Source organism: Gossypium arboreum, chromosome 6, assembly GCF_025698485.1.
Source record: "Gossypium arboreum isolate Shixiya-1 chromosome 6, ASM2569848v2, whole genome shotgun sequence".
In the NCBI taxonomy this organism is placed as follows: Eukaryota; Viridiplantae; Streptophyta; class Magnoliopsida; order Malvales; family Malvaceae; genus Gossypium; species Gossypium arboreum.
Genome location: NC_069075.1, coordinates 137,352,880 through 137,359,767, shown reverse-complemented (window position 1 = coordinate 137,359,767; position 6,888 = coordinate 137,352,880). Strand labels below are relative to the sequence as shown.

The following is a 6,888-nucleotide window of genomic DNA, read 5'->3' as shown; positions in this document are numbered from 1 at the left end:
TTCTTCTTGTACTGGTAAGGTTGTTGTTAGAAGCCTATAGGGGGTTGTGCTCTTTGATTTCCTTGACCATCCTAAGACAAATTGGGATGGTTCCTCCAACCTGTAATATAATGGTTACTATAAAGGTTCTTTTGAGGCCTAGAATTATTACCCATATAATTCATTTGTTCGTTCCCTGTGCTAGGAGTGAAAGGTAAACATTCTAGATTATTCATTCCTCCTTCATTCATATCGCATTGCATCATCAGATGTACCTGCGTAGAAACATATAAGCCATTAATTTTCTTATTTAATTGTTCTACCCGATTTGATAACATGGTGACTACATCTAAGTTGAAAACACCGGAGGCTTTCATCGGCTTTGTTCTCATGACTTGCAACTAATAATTATTGAGTTACATCTCCTCAATAAATCCATAAGCCGCTTTGGGTGTTTTACTATTTAGAGTTCCACCGGCTATTGCATCGACAACTACCTAGTTGAGGAATTCAAACAGTTGTAGAAGGTTTGAACATGTAGCCATAGAGGTAACCCATGGTGAGGGCACAGTTTTAATAAGTCCTTAAACCTATCCCATGCATCATATAACATTTCTAAATCAATCTACATAAAGGAAGAGATGTCATTCCTCAACTTGGCTATCTTAGTAGGTGGGAAGTGCTTCAGAAGAAACTTTTCGGTCATTTGAGCCTATGTGGTGATAGAACCTCGTGGTAAAGAATTTAACCACTATTTAGCTTTGTTCCTCAATGAGAAAGAGAATAACCGTAAACGAATGGCATCGTCAGTGATGCCATTAATCTTGAAAGTATCACAAATTTCAAGAAAATTGACCAAATAAGTATTTGGATATTTGTCTTGCAAACCATCGAACTGAACAAACTGTTGTATCATTTGAATAGTGTTTGGCTTCAGTTCAAAATTAATTGCAGCGATGGTAGGTCTCACAATACTTAATTCAACCCCAGTTAGAGTGGGCTTGGCATAATCGTATAAAGTACAATGAACAGGATCAGGATTCGCAATGACTGTAGGAGGTGGTTGATTATTTTGATTATCACCCATCTCCTCGGTAATAACAATGTCCTCTTGTTCGTCTACTGAATTTTCTCAACTTTGCTTTGCTTTTATATGATTTCTGCGAGCTGTACTTTCAATTTGACTATCAAACACTAATGCTCCCGACGGATTTCTTCTAGTCATAAACTAAAAGAAACTACCAGAAGAAAATATAAAAGAAAAATTAGAATGTAAAAATTAAATTAAAAAAAATTATAATAAAAATAAAAATGGCTAAATTAATAAAAATAGAGTGTTCCTAATATTTTAGTCCATGGCAACAACGCCAAAAACTTGATGGCCACTAAACTAACTATAAATACAAGCACCTATCGAATAATAGTATAGCTATGGTAAGTAGAGAATATCGTATCCATAAGGACTAAAACTACTAGTAATTACCGTCTTCTTATTATTTATCTGAAAAATTGGAGTGATTATGTTTTAATCTAAATTTTACTAAACTAATTTAATTAAGAATGCAACAGAGAATGAAATAAGAAAATAATCGAAGATAACCAATAAGATAGATAATACCCAGGAAAGAATCCACCTAGACTTCACCTATTATTATGAAATTGAATTAAACGATTTATTCACTTGTGTCTTGATCCGTAGAAATTCCTAAATTATGTTAATATCTCTTTCGAGAGTAAGAACAACTGACTCTAGGTTGATTAATTGAAATATCTTTCTAATTAAAACCCCTATCGCCGCATTAACTCGATCTATAGATTCCCTTAAACTCTAATCCGGTAGACTTATGTCGTCTTATTTCTAGGATTGCATGCAACTCCACTCAATTATGCTAGATCTACTCTCAAACAAGGCATTTTGCTCCAATGAAATAAGCACATTAAACATGAATTAATATCCTGAAAATATTCAAACAAGAAATAAGCATACGTAATTTAGAACAAGAATCGAGTATTTATCGCGTAAAATAGAAATTAAATAATAGGATTCATCATAGGTTTCATCTCTAGGGGATTATTTCATAATCCTGAATGAAAACATCTCAAAGGCAGAAAAACCACAAGACATAAGAAACTCAATAAAACTTCGAAAGAAATTGAAAGGAGATCTTCGATCTTGATGAAGATCTACTTTTGAGTTGGCTCTGATGGTGTTCTTTGAATGTTTTCTTTGATCTTCTTTGATTGCTCCCCTTATGTCTTCTTCTAATTGGTATTTATAGACTTTAGAATGCTCAGAAAGCCTAAAAATTAAATTTTTCCAGATATTTGAGAAGCAGGCTGCAAAACCAGTACGGGCTGGCACATAGGTGTGTGTCCAGCCCGTATGGCTCACATGAGCATGTGCCCAGCTCGTGTGGAAATGCCCAGGCCATGTGGATCTTGAAAATAGCTCTTTTTGTGTTTGTTTTTCAGTCCTTTTGCTCCCAAATGTTTTCTTAAGTATAGAAACATTAATTTAAAGGATTAGGAGAATCAAATACAATTATTTGCATAATTAATGATAAACCATAAAAGTAACACATTTTAACCCCATACTTAGCATATTTTTGGATGATTTATCATATAATTTAGTGAATTAGATGCTCCTAAACCTTTAATTTCATGTTTTATACTCAGGAGAGCATGGGGGAACAAAAAGAGCAGAAAACGGGCCAAAAACGAACAAAACGGGTTGATTTCAAGATCCACATAGCTAAGACTAATTCCACATGGGCTAAGCACATAGACTGGCCATACGCCCATGTGGAAGACCGTGTCGATATAGCCCCTTATTTCCCAAACACGCGAAAAAGGCCAATTTTTAGGGTTTCTGAGCACTCTAAATTCTATATAAACACAATAGAAGAAAACCTAAGAGGACACACAGAGCAGAAAGCAGAAATTACTCGAAGGAAGCCGTTGGAATCATCTCGGAAGCAGATCCACTTCAAGATTGAAGATCTCTATTCAAATTTCTCTCGAAGCTTATTTGGGTTTTTTTATGTCTTGTTGTTTTTCTAAATTTGAGATGTTTTCCTTTTACGTTATGAATTAAACTCCCTAAATACCTAGGGAGGATGAAACCTATGATGGGGCCTATTATTTAATTTTCTGAATTACATGATAAATACTTGTTCTTGTTCTTGTTCTTAATTATGTGTTATTAATTCTTGCCTTAATATTTTCAGGATATTAATTCAAGTTTGATGTGCTTATTCAGTGGAGCAAAAGTCTTTGTTTAAGACTAGATCTAGCATAATTAAGCGGAGTTGCTTGTAATCCTAGAGATAGGACGACATAAATTTGCTGAATTAGAGTCAAATCTAATAAAGAAATCCATAGATCGAGTTAATACGACGATAGGGGTTTTAATTAGAAAGAGATTTCAATTAATCAACCTAGAGTCAGTTGTTCTTAGTCTCGAAAGAGATATTAACATAATTTAAGGATTTCTACGGATCAAGACAAGTGAATAAATCGTTTGATTCAGAGTCAGAAAAATAAGTGAAGTCTAGGTGGATTCTTTCCTGGGTATTGTCCCCTTTATAAGTTTTCTTCAAGTGTTTTTCCCAATTCACTCTCTGTCGTGTTTAGTAGTTAATTAGTTAGTTAATTTTAGATTAAAACAAATCTCTTATATTTTAGGCTAAATAATAGAAAGATAGTTAATACTAGTACTTTTAGTCCTTGTGGATACGATATTCTAGACTCACCTTAACTATACTACCATTTGATAGGTGCGCTTGCCTTAGTCGTGATCATAGTCTAGTTTAATGAATCATAAAAACGATCATCAATTAATCATCCAAAAAAAAGATTAAGAATGGGATTAAAAAATGTTATTTTTATAGCTAATCACTAGTGTTTTCAAAGAAAAAATCACCTTGCAATTTATAAAACCAATTTTTTTAATAATTAGTGGGTTGTATTGAATTGAGTGTAATTAGAGTATTCCAATTACATTTTCAATTTTAAAGTAAACGAGAATTAAAGCAATTATGCGGGTAATTATAAATAATTACATTTAAATCTAACTTTTTAAATTAAAGTAAAACAATAATTAATGTATATATATATAACTTTAAATTATTAAAGAATTTGAGGCGTAGTATATGTAAATAATTTCCTTAAATACTTTTGATAAAATTGTAGTTGTTTCATTCACCCCAATATCATTGTCATTGGCCATGAAATCAAAAATTGAAGTCATTGAAGTCATATAACGGATACTTCATTTAGTTGTCGTGTTAGAACTACTTAAAATGAAATCTTCTACTTAAAATAAATAAAAATATTATAAATCTATGCTTTCATGATTGGAAAATTAACTTCAAATTACACAAAACTATAGTCCAAACCCATATTAAAAATGGTTGAAAATCAGATTAATTCTTATAAAACACATTATATATATGTTCTTAAATTTAAAATAATGTCACTAGAATATTGTACAAAATACAATATACAATGATTTTTTCCTTGAACAGATTACAAATAAAGATTTAAATAACATCACATTAAGTTATCCTTTTAACCTTTTTCCCCTTTAGAGAAGAGGGAGAGAATCTATCTCCAATTGAATTAAAATTAAGATGAAGGTTATGATCTTACCTATATCGTACGAATTGCATGTTCTTAGATCTGAAAAATATAATCGTTATTTCAGACAACATATGACATATAGAGAAAGAAAGATTTGAATTAACTACATCAAATCACCCATAACTTTTTTCACTTTCCTCAACAGAACCAGAATCAATAGTGGAGACAAAGATTGTCCCACTGCCCAACACATAACACGTTCTCCGATCTAAATGATATAATCGTAATTTGTATAGATACATCATACATCGATTATCTTCCTTGTTTTAAATCATCCTTTAGAGAAAGAGAGAGAATCTATCCCAATTGAATTAAAATTAAGGTGAAGGTTACGGTCATATCTATATTGAACGAATAGCACATTCTTATATCTGAAAGACATAATCGTTATTCCCAAAAAAATATGACATATAGAGAAAGAATGATTTGAATTAATTACATCGAATCACCAGTAACTTTTTTTTTATTTTCCTCGACAAAACCAAAATCAATAGTGAGAACAATGATTAAATTTTAACCATTTTTTTCATTTTCAAATTATAAAAATTTCACCCTTAATGTATCAAAAAAATTTATCTATATCCAAGTCAGGCATTGAGAAACTTAATGTGGAATTTATATTAGGTAATAATGATGAGCTAGCAGGGATTGTGGAGTTTGCCAGCGTGTAATTGTTGTCAAACCCCCTATTTCATCCTGATAAAATGAAAGCAAATAATCAAATCTCTATTATAATTCATCATTAGCAATGATTATATATAAAGGATGCATATCTAAATAACTATGCTGAAAATATTGTTTAGTTTTGTATATAAAGAAAGCAATTACCTGATAGTTACATGATGGCAAACATCCTCAAATGAGGATCAACATGAAGCCCAGTCCCCTCGATTAATGGATCTTACAACAAATTTGTAATTGGCTTGAAACCTATTAGACTTTCTTATAAAAAAATCTAAGGTTGAAGAGAAAAAACTATTCAAGAATTCATAGATAAAGAAATAGAATCTGTAGAACTAACCTCGGACAAAAAAGGTTGCTAGTGTTGGAAATAGTGCCATCTTTATTGTGCATCCATAGAAGGTTCTGATTCTCACTTTCAGCATCGGATGCTACCTATAGACATTCAATTTTGCCTGGACTCAGAAATAAATCCAAAAAAAAATAATAAACTCAAAAAAAAAAAAGAAATCCAAGTTCAGTCCAGAATTACAAATATAATTTGGCTTGATCAGAATAGACCATTACTTGAAAAGATTTAAGGTCCATCTACAAGCTTGACTCATATGGAAATATAATCTTCAATGATATGCAATCTTAGATATGATATGCAATCTTAGATATGATACAATCTTAGATATGATTGCAATATTAGATACGATATGCAATCTTAGATATGATACAATCTTAAAAGATAAGATTTTGTAATCTTAGAGATTTAATTTGTAGATACCTTTTAATCTTAACCGTTGATGTAATTGATCTGTACCGTTGGATTTGAGGAGGTTCAACTATAAATAGAGTCCTCTCCCTTCATTGTAAACACACTAGAGTTTTGGGAAACAATAAAAATTTTTGAGAGCTTTCACTCAAATTTCTCTCCCTCTTACGTTCTTATTTTCTACGATTTGTTCTTATTTTATTCTTTGTTCATCTTTGTTTTTTAACCCTTTTTATTTTGATTTAATCCATGTTTCCCTGATTTTTTTTTATATATTTTAATTTTTAATAATTTTAGTATCATATCAAACTCTTTCATTTTTAATAATTTTTTTAGTATTACTCTTAGTAAATTATTTTTAAATTTTACTCAAATCATTATTTTTAAAATATATATATATTTCATTTAATTGTCATATTTTATCCAAAAGTTTTTCTAAAATGAGGCAATTTTTTTCAGATTTAGAATTAGAAATAGTGCCCTAACATGTTTGGGTTGTGATTTCCGCTTGTCTAAATGCCTAAAGTATCATTCTAAATAGATTTTGTAAATCACGAGATGATTTCAGCCATTTAGAGTTTAAGAATATCGTGTCCTATCATGCTGGATGTGATGTTTGTATTCTTTCGGAGCTAAAGAATCTCGATTTTTCTACTTAAATAATTCTGGTTTTAAAAAAGGGATCCTATTTTTTAATCCTTTCACATTTTTGACATTAAGATAGAAAACTATTCAATTTGGTACCAATTTTGGGCGTTGCGAGGGTGCTAATCCTTTCTCGTACGTAACCGACTCCCGAACCTGTTTTCTTAATTTTCGTAGACCAA

General features: G+C 31.0%; 1 non-coding gene across 1 annotated transcript; it reads left to right on the top strand.

Annotated features, from left to right (window-relative positions):
* The first annotated feature begins 530 nt into the window (after positions 1-530).
* On the top strand, positions 531-637 carry LOC128294639 (small nucleolar RNA R71). Its single transcript, XR_008284947.1, has one exon. It is a non-coding gene; the product is annotated as a small nucleolar RNA R71 (small nucleolar RNA).
* Positions 638-6,888: the final 6,251 nt, after the last annotated feature.